This window comes from Aythya fuligula, chromosome 28, assembly GCF_009819795.1.
Source record: "Aythya fuligula isolate bAytFul2 chromosome 28, bAytFul2.pri, whole genome shotgun sequence".
In the NCBI taxonomy this organism is placed as follows: Eukaryota; Metazoa; Chordata; class Aves; order Anseriformes; family Anatidae; genus Aythya; species Aythya fuligula.
In genome coordinates, this window is record NC_045586.1 from 1,257,911 (window position 1) to 1,270,194 (window position 12,284).

Sequence of the window (12,284 nt, forward strand, 5' to 3'; positions counted from 1 at the left end):
ATGCTTTCAAAGTAAATGTAAAAAAAATACAAATAGCTATGAAGAAATTGATTTTTCCTTCTCCAACTTTCATGTTGAATGCCAGCATGGAGAGAGAATACATGTTACTTGTGGGATTAGAGGTCTCAGAGAAAACATTATGTGAAGTACAGGTCCATAACCTCAAGCAGAATAAATTCACAAGGCCTGTCAAATGCTGATGGTGTGATTCACATAAACCTCCTAGCTATCTTCTTGTGGCAAATTATTAAAACTGAAACTGACAAAAAAAAAAAATAACAGATGACTTTATTTGTGTTTCATAGCCATCAAAGCAGCGTAATAACTAGAGGAATGTAAGCAGCCAATAGAGATATGACAGCAAGCTGCTTAGAATAATGAGTCATATAATCTGTGGGAATGAGAAGTAACTAGTAATTACAGTGACTGACAGCTGAAGCAATTAAAGGAGTTACTAAACTAAATATTTTATAAAAGTATATAAGGACTCAAACATTTTGAGTTTTTTCTAATGCAAGTACAACTTGTTGATCTTACAGGTTCTTAGCTACCAACAATAATATCTGCAGAACACCACACTGGCTTGACAATCCATGTGGTGGTATCTGAGGCTTTTCCCCGGCAGCTTTAAGCAAAGTGAATTGATGGTTTATATAAAGTAGAAAACCATAAGAGTAAGTAAGATCTTTCAAGCCCAAACTGCTTTCAACCTTCACATTTTATTGATACACTTTAAAATAAATAAATTAATCAATAAATAAATTGAATGCAAGGGTAATTGGCAATATTCCAGTATGCTTTTTCACATCATCTGGAAGTTAGTTATCTTCCACCAAAGAATTATTAGAAGAATCACCTTCCTCCCTCAACAGGTGAAAGCTAAATACTTCTTAAAATATAAAGAAAAAACATCAAGGATCTTGTATTTTACTCTAAAGAATTTATTGCTTCACATACAGAAGCAGCAACCTAGGTAAAAAACGTAAATCTGGGGTATAGCTGAGGACTCCTAGACATAGGGTTCACAGATCTAGATTTAAAGTTACCTCAATGTAAGGTAATGCTGAAGAACTACCCAAAAGATTTCTCCTCTTACTTTTTTCTGGGAAGATGAAGGTGATGTTGTTGCGCATTACTTTCTGGTTTTAGAAATCCCCATACTGCTCTCTGATGCTTACACAGCTGCTTTACATACTAAGATTAAATCTTAAAGACAAAGCCGGCATAATTGCTATTGCTCTCACCTGTGCCATGCTATAATTTTCTAAATTGGTCTGAAGGTTCATTTGTCTGAAAGGAAATTGCCTATGTTATTATTGCAGATTGTAACAAAACATTATCCTTAGCCTTTATTTTTTTTGCAGATTTTATCATATCATAGCAATTCCAAGCAGATGTGGAAAATGGTTTATTGGGGACTGTTAGTGTTAGGTCAGAGATTGGACTCGATGATCTTGAGGTCTCTTCCAACCTAGAAATTCTGTGATTCTGTAATATAGTGGTTGTAAGAAAACAGAAAACACCATTATGCAGGAAAACAAAAAGCCAAAGGATGAGAATCATGGTAGAAGAGTACAGATTTTAGTCTACAGTCCTTCACTGGACCCTGGACATCCACATTTTGGTACAGGTTTCCAGTGTGGTTTAAAAGCTGTCACCTGGAAACCTATTTTCAAAGCAAACTCAAACTGGAGGGTTAATATTACTGAGTGCTTTTTCACTGCCTAATTGCAAGGCTGAAGATGGAGTTGGGAACTAAAGAACTGGATCACCACTGCCTGCTCTTTCATTATCTATATATTCAGTGCTATTATATTGCTTAGACCATAGCAGTATATCAGTTTTGTACCTTTATGTTCATTGTAAATTGTGCTTTGCACTTATTTGATTTCCTTTGCTCACCTCTATTGGAAATAGAAAACAAAATGAAAGGACTTTTTTGTGCTGGGAGCCAGTTCCTCTTCCTGTGTTTGGAGCTGTTTGAGGTGACTTAACCAAACTGTGCTGAAAGTATGGGAAACTTTGTGACTCTGGACCAAGGAGAGCAGAAGACAACAGAAAAATAAAAGAAAAAAAAAAAAGTCTATATTAATGATAGAATTCATATTTTGCCAGAAAACAAGCTGATTTTTCCACCAGTACCCCAAATCAAAGGAACTTTATTACTTCTTAAAATCAGATCCATATCTGCCTTCCTTTTTTCAGGTTTTATATTATGTTTATAGCCGTCTTCTCTAGAAACAATTTCTAGTAATCTAAAAGCCCTGGTTGCTTGTCCTGTCAGTCTTTCAGTAGAGCAACACAAATCATTGTGTCTGAAAGCTGGACTGGGTTGTGAAACAATGTGGTTGCCATAGGAGAAAGGAGGACATTGGGTTGCAACTTACTTCCAGATGGAAATCTCTACAATTAGGTATCCAAAAATATGTATTTAAGCTTCTCTTGTAGGCACAGACACATTCAGTGGAGACTTTTCCATAAACACTTAAGTGGCACTAAAGGACTTGCTTCAGTGATGGGAGTTGCTAAGTCAGGTAGATAGTTGGACTCAATGCTCTTAAAGGTCTTTTCCAACCTAAATAATTATATGTTTCTAAATGAACATAGAATTTCTGCTGTGTATTTGCCGTGTCAGTCTTTGAGACCATTGGAAGTTCAGAAACTCCACCTACATGGAGATTCTTTATCCAGTCACCACTGTTTTCCATTTTTGTTGACATTAAGATGTCTTTCTTCTATTTCTTGCCTTTTCTACATTTGTCACTTAATCCCTTTCAGCATAATCGACCCTGCTTCTAAGGGGAATTCATAGTCAGCAACTCCAGCCTGCTCATGTCCCACTTACACCCTAGATACTGAGTCTCATCTTTAAGTATTTAATGACAAAATACAGCTTTCTTATTATGTGGATTTCCTCCCTTACAGAAAGGTTTTCTAGCTATGGTACAACAAAAAGCAGTGATTAAATAGTTATACAAACAAATAATTCTGAAGCTGAAGAATTCTTTCCCACCACTAAATGAGATGCTTGGTGCTCTGGAATAATTACACTACTGTAACCTCACTGAGCATCTTTCATCTTAAAAACAAAACAGAACTGAATTTCTTTAATAGGTGAGTACTGCTCTCCTTGATAAAACCTGAGGGCATGCTAAATTGCAGCCCAAGTTGTAACTGCAGCTTGCATGTCCACGTATAATTTAGCTTCATATCAAAGCTAGCCAACGTGCACCTCTTGAGCCGCACAGCATACCCATCACCCAGACATGTTCCTGAGGTCAGAGCCACCTCATTTGGGCAGTGATGGGGCTGTGCTTTCTGGGAGGATGTTGGGCCATCTGAATCCCCACACAAGGGAAGAGTTGGCAGAGTGGCATGGATGAGGCTTCTCCACAAAGTAGCCCCACCTCGTCCCACTCCATAAGACCTGGGCTCTGAGGAAGAAGAGATTCAGGTCTCTGTACCAAGGCTGGCGCAAAGGGGTGAGGGACCTCAGTGAGAACCCAGAGGTTTGTGGAGGTGGGAAGGATGTAGTGTCACTGCCTGTTCAGACAAATACAGCCCAGAACAACAATTTTGTCTCTCGGTGAAGACCATGAAAAGTGCCAGAGGTTAGCTGAGCCTTCTCAGAATACAAGTATGGTAGAATACAAGTATGGTAGACCCATTCTGACAATAGGGGGTCCAGGTTTTGGAGTGTAGAGCCTCAGGACTTCAGCTCTTGCCAATAATCCATTTTCAGTATTTCCTTTTAAATATTTTTCTTGGTGTTCATGTTATGCACTGATACTGTCAAAGGGAATCCTTATCCCTGTACTTTCCTATGGCTCACAGAGGTGTGGTGCTAGCATCCAATTTAAAAATCTATTAATTCTAAAGCTATTAATTAAATCTTCATTCTAGTTCATTAGCTGTTCATTAGCATTAAACATTCTAATCTCAGAAAGAAAATCTGGCAGCTGACTTTTGGTTCCTTCAAGCCTATTGCTCTGAAAGAGCACTTTTAATGTCACAGAGTGCTGTTAAACACAGTAAATTTAGAGACAGAGGAGGCTCTTGTCACCAAATAAATAAAATACACATTAGAGCTATGCCTTCCAGAGGAAACATTTGAATGACAGTGCCAAGTTCTCTTCTGCAGTAAGAATCTGCATTGCATTGGTCCTTTCAACTCAAGTTAATAAGGCTAAAGCATGAATAAAAAGCTGCTATAAAGGCCAGTGCCCAGAGAAGCTGTGGAGTTTCTTCCTTGGGGATCTTCAAAAGCTTCTGCACATGGTCCTGAGCACTCTGCTCTGGGTGGTCCTGCTTGAGCAGCGGTTGGACCAGATGGACCCAGAGGTCCCTTCCTGCCTCAGCCAGGCTGTGATTCAATGCTCTCCTTGTAGTTCAAGTCACAACTTGAAAAGGGATTTAAACAGTAAAAACGCCTTCCCACCAGCACCTACTCTGTGTACAAGATGCATTCTGCCCCTTCTCTTGTCTGTCCCATGCCTTGGCCTGCCTGGCTCTGTCATAAGTTTGGCTAATGTGCAATATTGAAATTATAATGACAGGTTATAAGTAATAAGGCTAATAATAATTAGGTGTGTCTAAATACTAGATCCACCCTTATATATACAGTGCCCTTAGACAGGTTAGGTGGCTTTCAGGCATCAGTTATCTCATAAGATGATAATTGTCTGTGCCATGCAGGTGTAAAGAGAATTAAGGCTTGCAAGAAACAGGGAGAAGACAATGTGGGAAGTTAAAGTGAAAATGAAAGGCGGTGTCCTTCTTAATGATGGAAAGAGCAGGGGAAGGCAGAGGAGCAGCTGGGTTCCTACATGCAAGGCAAAATTAATGGAAGGCACTAAAACTGGCATTGCCAAAGAAAGAAGTGAAATGTGTTTGCAGGAGGTGGTTAGAGGCAGTTAAAGGAGGAAAGACCAAGAGCGAAGCTCAAATTGCCAGAAAGATGCAGTGTTATCAGAAATGCCTTTTTTTTTTTTTTTTTTTTTTTTTTTTTTTTGTTAGACTGTTCATCTAAATGTCTCAAGACATGGCTTAGGCAGATAAGTACAGAACATTGAGGGTTCTGTGAACATGACGTGCATCAATTCACACAGAATGGACCCAAATGACACATCTGTATTCCAGGCAGCGGTACATTATGGTGCATGGGAGTGGATGCTATACACTTATTTCTCCAAAAGGGAGCAAGCTCAAATTCCCTAGGATGAACGGCCTGTGGCTCTTCTCTAAGAATCCTCAGCAAGGATCTTGGAGTACAGAATATCTTGTGCAAGCTGCTTCATTCTCAAGAAAAAATAAAGTTATCCGTTTTCAGGTTTTGTACTCTAAAAAAAATAATAATAATAATTTGAGTCATCCTCAGCAGGTGAAGATGGGTTCCCGAGCCCTGTTGTGCAACTGGATTATCCTTAAACTCCTTGAACCACTGGACTGGATAGGGTGGAGGTAATGAGTCAGGACAGGGTCTTTGAGACTGGAGGTTCCTGAGAGCTCCACCCCACTGATGACCTCATTACCAAGTTTTTCACAATACTTTTTGCATGAGCCATGCAAACAACATAAGCTTAATATCTCTGTACTGCCTCCTTTCTTATCTAGGGTGTGACACCGAGACACAGTTCACAAGCTCATCTTCTGAGATACAGTAATTGATCCATATCGGATCAATAAAGTAGGGCACATGGTAACATCTGCAAGACAAGTAAATTTGCAAGAGTTCCCGTCTTATAAAAGGAAAACTTCAAATTGCTCCAATTTCTGCCCTTTTAGGATTCCCTTGGCATGCAGAAAATCAGAGGAGTGATGAATAAAAGTAATGAGATGAATTTTTAAGCTCTTCTTGATTAGAAGGATGCAGCTAGGCATGCCTGCAGTGAGCAGGTCTGGTCTTCTAGGCAAGGAACTACCTTACATTTGGGGGGGGCTCGTTTCAGGAAATGCAGATTTACAGAGGGGTAGGGGGCATGCATGGGCTGCTCATCTCCTAGGTGGACATCCATGTGAGCAGACCACAGTGAGGATGAAATTCCAGAGGCAGCATCAGACAGACGGACAGACGCTGTCTTCCCAGAGCCTGGCAGCTTCCCAGGGAGACAGGGCAGGGTAAGCTAGGAGACTGGCAGGGATCCAGGCTGCTTCGCATGTTTTCACCTTGCCGTAAAGTTTCCTGCAATTCCGTTTGCCTTTGAAGTCTCTGGAAAAACAACTGTGTTTGGATGGGACTGCACAGGCTGCTTGCAGAGCAAGGTGCACACCCCGATGTTCACAGAATCTGCTCACGGCTCACTGGCCCAGCAATGGGGAAATAGCATTTAGCCAGCTTTCACATTTCACTGGGGTTAAACAACTTTATGCTGGGTTAAAAATGAGTTTGTCTGAGAATTTTCTCTCCCTTGGGTTAAAACGGGCTGGTAGCTTGTGAGGGCTGGTAGCATGTTCCTGGGACCCAATGGGCAATGCGTGTGCTTAATTTGTGTAGAAATCATCAGTGGAAAATAAGCATTGAACTGGGGGGAGCTGATTATTTTTTCCTGGACCTAATAAATAAATAAAAATTTCAGTATCACCCCCTTCATTTTACTGCTTTCAGCTGGCAGGTTAAGCTATGAACGCTGAAAACCACAAGCAACAGGATGAGGGTTGAGTGAAAATGTTTTGTGCACAGAGCTGGGGACTGCAGAGGGAGTTGATTATTTTCTCACTTCATGGGTGAGCAGGACTGGCAGACTTGGTTTTGATGTTTGCCATCTAAATTTCACCAGTAGGTATGTGAAAATCAGGACACGAAGAGAGAGAAAATGAGAAAATGACAATAATAATGCAGAATAACTTTAATGTGAAGGGAAAGGACAGGACAAGGCTTCTGGAATAAGTAACAGATGGAGTAACACAGTTTGAGATGCAGATTCTGTCACTCTCATGCTGCACTCAGGCTTCTCCTAGATGCCAGTGACACATATCACCAAATTTTTGTTGTTGTTAAATAAAAGTAAAATATAAATACAGGAGTTGTTCCCCACTAGACTCTTTCCTGCAGTGAAGTTGAAAGGCAGAAATAAATGGCATATGTTTATATTATATATGTGTGTATATATTTATCAAAGGAAAAAGTGAAGTGACTAATTCTCTTAAGTGCAAAGACCAGTCTAACTAGCTTTAGCAGGGGAAGAGTTTATAATGTCTTAACTGACTACATTTGTGTTGATCTTGAAACAACTGCTGCCTGCATTTTTCTGGCAAAGCAATGCAAAAAGAGCAAAATGTTTCTGAGAATGAAATAATGTATGTTTCATGTTAATGCAAATTAGCATTGGGGCCATTTTTTGGCCAAATTGCCTGTTGGCCTGAGAATGTACTTGAGGAAAAAAACATGAACTTAGTGTACAGCATAATTTAAGGAAAACATAGGTAAATCTGCTTGAGAGAGGCAGTAGGAATCCACAAGACCCTTGGAAATGCTTGTTGGGGTTGGTGCTGCTGTGCTATGCTTCTGAGATCTCTTTTTCTTCATTTGCTGCATTTGTAGTTTCTGTTTCTGGTTTCTCCTTCTCTGGAATGTGTTCTTCCCTCTCTCTATCAGGTGGTCGGTATCGTCTGTAGCTGGGCCTATTGCAAGGATGAATCCAGTGGGAAGAAAACACATAGGAGCACCTTGAGGCACACTGAGGCAGGTAGCTGGGGATGAACCTCCCTGCAGATGGCTCGGAGTGCAGGATTTCTGCCCCCAGAGACGTCAGTGAGGCTGGTGCACATCCCTGTGAGATGGCAGAACTTCCCACCACTGTCTCCTGTGGGCAGGTGGTGAGGATCGGCCCCGGGAATGTCACGACGACGGGAGGGGGGAATATAATGACTCTGGAGGCAGCGCAGGATACAACACAAGGGTCATTGCAGGTGGTAGCAAGTGGCTGTGGGCACTGCACGTCGCATGGATAGGAGCAGCATCCTGTGTGCCACCCCCCACCGAAGGACATCTGGGAGAAATGGTGGCAAACCTGCAGCACACAGTGAGACCACAGCAGTGTTTTGGGAAATGTTGGCACCCCACGCCCTGCTCCTCCCCCCACACACACAAACAATGCAAGCAGGTAAGGGCCTAGCACAGGTATTTTAGTTATAGGGGTTGTGTAGGAAATGTAGATGCTGTCACAGAGGAGATATGAGATTCCAATTTCAGGAGATGATACTCCCATGTCAGTCCAGGCTCCCCGTCCTATTTCCTGACCCCTTGCTTTGCTAATCATATCCCCATCACCCTGACTCCTTCTCATCTTGCCAAAAGGACACCTAAGCCTGGATCCAACCATTCTCCACCCCAGTTAGTTCCCTCCAGCCCTTGCCCACAGGCCATTCCCACAGGCTCAGCACCTCTTTTCTCTCTTCCAGGCACACATGCTGACTGGGCAGCTAAGAAGGACAAGTGGAGAGGCACTGCAGCCATGGCTGGGGGCTTCAGCACAACCACTGCTGGTGCCATGAAGCCACTGGTCTTATGGGAATGGGTACTTGATATCCCTGTGATGGAGAATGGATAAATGTCCTTGTCTGGGATAATTTTGGTGTCTGTGATAGAGCACGCCCAGCCCTCGTTTGGATAATCACTTGTAATAGGATTCCTGCACCTCTGCTGAGATTGCGCCGGGTGCTGTTATCAGCACAAAGCTACAGAGAGGCTCTGTTCTGAGAGGCTCACACACACTGAGGAGCCTGCACAGGACAGGGCTGGGAGGAAAGGCCATCACCCTAGTCCTGTGAGCTGGGATTGCTGTGCAGGAGGTGGAAGGACTGAGCTTCGGTGCCCCAAGCTCTTAGGAATATCTCACCTCCAGGTACTTCCAGGCGGTTTGCAGAGAGCATTGGCGGTACAGCCAAGAACTTCTTGGAGATTGTTGGTGCCTACTTTATTGCCTAGACCCTGAATCCATCTTTTAAGCCATTCACAGGAAACTATATAAACACATTGTGGGATTTATCTGTCAAAGTTAAAAACTGCATGATATAGAGAATTATCTATAAAGTAGTCACTTCATTTCTGTCCTGGAGAGAAACAGGCACTTCCAGAGTGTGATCAAGCTCATTCAGAGGTAGGTGTTTAAATAGATCATGTGAAATGTCTGTTTCTGTCACTGATTAGGATGAAAAGTTTGGGGAATCCCCTTGCTTTTCTTGTCTAGTGCTTCTTGTCTTTCAATGCTCAGCGTCAGATACTCTCATCAGAAAAATCCTAAAATCATTCAGCAGGAAAACAATTGTCCTTGCAGAGATCCTTCTCCTTCCTAGCACTACTATGAAGGTGTCTTAGCCCAAAGAGAGAAGCTCTGGTTATGAACAGAGTTGCGAGGATAACTGATAGAGAAAACCAGTAGGCATCAATTTTTAGTGAAATGAATTCTTGGTTCTATCCATGTTTTGGGTGCAAACGTAGTTGTTATTCAACACTGGCTGGAATAGTTCAGATCTTTTACATTTTTTAATGAAAAAGGAGGAAAATTTTCCTAGCCAAAACCAGGACAATATTACCAAAATTCTAACTGAATTTAGGTTAAAATGCCATTCATATTGGATAACGTATAGATATATACAGTTATCTGATAATAAGAAAATTACATTTTATTTTTAATAAGGATTACAATCCCCATATATGCATTTTTACAGCTGAACACAGTCCAAGAATAAAACTAAATAATTTCTAGCAGACTCTTCTATAAAGAATCCCACTTGTAATTTTAGAAATTGCAGAGTGCTTTGCTATTAAATCCCAGCTCACATTAAAGCAACATCTTGCTCGATATAATTAGATTGAGGTGAATGGGACTTACCAGTTGTCCAGGAGGTAGTCAAGAGAAATGGCCAGAGGAGCCCTGAATCCTGTGAGTTTTATATAGTTTCTCCAACTTCCAGGAAGATGAGACAACCTTTGTGCATGAGGTCCTAATTACTTCCCAAGCAATTTTTCCCGCATGTGTAACACTTATAATTACTATAATTATTTTAAGATTGTTTACCAACATTATTCAATTCTTGACAGTACATACTGTTACATGCTGTGGGGTTCCCTTGTATTATATCTTTATGGTCTAAATTCGTTGCTGATGTGATTCTACCACTTCCGTCTACCACTGTGTTAGTGTGGGAATGCATCTCGCTCCAGTTTGTCCAGCTTCGACTTAAGCAGTGACCATGCAAGCAGTGGTTTGCAGATGGTAACTGATGTATTGCAAATACGCAATATGATATGAAGATATGCCCAGATGCTTCTAGGTATGGGATTTGTAATTCAGTCCCCCTAAATCCACCCTAGCATTTAGATGGAGGTACCATGGTGTTCACCCTGTAAGTGCCTCAGTGGAGTGGAGAACAGAATTTTGCACACTACACATCCCCCCTTTTTGTCAGCAATGAAACAAATCTGGTTATTTGGTTCCTGTCATTTGTCAAAGAGTTGTCACAGCTTTGTAGACAGAGGATGACATTCTGCTTGGGGATCCCCTCTCCTGCTTTAGGTACTGACCAGTTGGTTAGCATCTGGCACCAGTCACCAAGTGAGATCAGAATGTTAAAAATCATAATCTCCTAATTATGTCCGCTTACAAAAGAGATGACTGAGGGGAGATAAGGTAAGAATTTCTGCAGATAAAAGGTAGATACCAAAGTGAAAGGATTTAGCTGTGGCTTACACATGCTGAGGACGAGAATAATAGTCATGAGCTAAAAGTGCGTCAAAGGAGACTTAAACACGGGGAAATAATTTTATCATGTGGTTACTGACATGCAGGAATGGGTAAGAGAGGTTGTGGAATCTCTATCATTGGAGACTTTTAGCAGTGGATGAGACAAACATTTGTCAGGAATGGTTCAGATGAACAGCCAGGACTTAGGGCAGGGAGATGCAACAGTTGGCATCCATGGATTTTGGCCATCAATTTACACAAAGGTTCTCAAACCTTTGCAGATAAACTTGGTGTCTACACGAAGGACCATCTCATGCCTTGCTCATTTAAGATGTCTTGAAAGAGGTTGCTTAAAATGGCCTCAGGCTGGGTACCAAAAAACACTGAAAGTCACTTCTAAAAACTTTGATCTACCTATTTGGTGTATAAATTGTCAGGTTTGTCTCCATTTTTCTTCCTCTGCTGAGGCTGAATCCGTTGGAGAGCAGGAGACAACACAGAGATGCTCACTCTGGCAGATCAGTGCATCGACAGGCATCGCTATGTCCATAAAGATTTAAGAGATGACTGAAAGTCAAGAGAGATTCGTTCTGGAGGCTTAATGTGTTCAGAAATTTACCTAAAGAGGGAACATCTGTCTGTAATGGGGTCAAGGAAAACCTCTACATCAACAGGCTGAAATACGTAATAGGCCCTCAGAAACTTTCTGGAATAGGAGAGCCATGTTCCTGTTTGGTATTTCTGAATTTTGTGGGGCCTCACTAATTTCCCAGGAATTCAGTTGGATTCTCAGATTTAAGAGTCATGTGTTCAACTTGCACAGGCTTAGCAGAAGCTGCCTTCCTAACCTATGTTGAAATTATTGCTTTTGAATGCAAACAGAAATGCAACATTTAATGAAAATGCAAAATGCTATGAGTTATCAAGGCTTGAAACAACATCCTGTTTGTGAGAACAACTTAGGCACTTCAATCAAAAAATGCATATTCGAAAGGTGCTATTACTCAGCCCTGAGGTGTTTCTCAGCTTACATACTATTAATATTATAATGATAAAACTCTTTGCATGTATAAACTGATAATGAATATTTTTGAAATGTTCTGACATTCCTTGCTGTGTGGAAACTTCACATCACCAATCTTCATTGTCAGGATTATTTTCCCCATTCTTTCATAAGAGACAATGAAAAGTACACACAAAGTTATCTGAAAAACCAGACCCAGAATTTGTAGTTCGTGATGGAGAATTGCCCTGCTAAGCTCTGTTATTAGAGACTGATGATGTTTTATGTAAAAAAAAAAAAATGTGCTTCACATTCTTTGCCAATTTCAGCTTCTTATGGATTTCTTGGTGACATCTGAATCAATTTCTGATCATACCCTTCTTTAAAAAGGAGAAAGTATCCAGAAAAATGGAAATTCTTGTTTCTAGGCTACTTTACCTGCAGAGCACCTACTTGCCCAAACTGGAAACTCATTTACACCTCCCAGTCTTCCTTGCAGGGAGAAAGGAGAGCAGGGTTGCTGTGTAATTTCTAGAAGTTATAATGCTGCCTGCACAAAAACACCTTGGGGATGGGGTTAGCAACACAGTTTTAAA